Raw genomic sequence first — 1,025 nt, 5'->3', positions numbered from 1 at the left:
GGATCCCGGCAACAGCTGGATCCTGGCAACAGCCGGATCCTGGCAACAGCCGGATTCTGGGAACAGCTGGATCCTGGCAACAGCCGGATCCTGGCAACAGCCGGATCCCGGGAACAGCCGGATTACGGGAACAGCCTGATCCTGGCAACAGCCGTATTCCAGGAACAGCCGGATTCCAGGAACAGTTGGATTCCTGGAACAGCTGGATCCTGGGAACAGCCGGATTCCGGGAACAGCTGGATCCTGGGAACAGCTGGATCCTGGCAACAGCCGGATTCTGGGAACAGCCAGATCCCGGGAACAGCCAGATCCTGGGCACAGCCGATTCTGGCAACAGCCAGATCTAGCCACAGTCGGTCCCTGGCAGATTTTGGCAACATTTGGATTCCTGGGAACAGTCAGAGCCTGGGAACAGCCGTGTCCCCAGGTACAGCCGCCCCTGGGGCGCCGTGGATCCCCTGGGAACAGTCAGAGCCTGGGAACAGGCGGACCCCGGGCACAGCCGGACTCCCGGCACAGCCCCCCCAGTTCACCCCCCTCGGTGTCCCCCGACTCTCGGCCGTTCCCGGGCTAATTTTAGCCCCCGGCCGCATTCCCGGGCACCTCCCGCTGCCAGGCGGGATCAGCCCGGGAGCACCGGGCACACACCGGGGTGGGGACCCCCCCAAAAAAATAAACAACACCCCCCCCCACCCCCAAAACCCCCCCCCCCGGGGTCACCCCCTGGCTCCGGAGGGGGGGCAGGGAGGCTCCAAAAATGAGCGCCCCCCCCCCCTAAAACTGCCCCGGGGGGGTCCGGATGTGGGGGTCCCCCTGGATTTGGGGGGGTCAGGAAGGGTCGTCCCCTCCCCCCGCACACACCTGCGTTCCCAGCGGCCCCCCGGGACCCCCCCCCCCACCCCCCACCCCCGCGGGCCGGGGGGAGCGGCGGGGGCTGGGGTGGGGGGCGGGGTGGGGGCGGGGGGGGGGCCGGCCCGGGCGGGGCCCGCTGGGTTTTTCTCGGCCGCTGTCGCCGCGCCCCCCCC

This window comes from Anomalospiza imberbis, unplaced genomic scaffold, assembly GCF_031753505.1.
Source record: "Anomalospiza imberbis isolate Cuckoo-Finch-1a 21T00152 unplaced genomic scaffold, ASM3175350v1 scaffold_226, whole genome shotgun sequence".
Lineage (NCBI taxonomy): Eukaryota > Metazoa > Chordata > Aves > Passeriformes > Viduidae > Anomalospiza > Anomalospiza imberbis.
The sequence above is the reverse complement of the archived record's forward strand: the minus strand, read 5'-3'. Positions refer to the sequence as shown.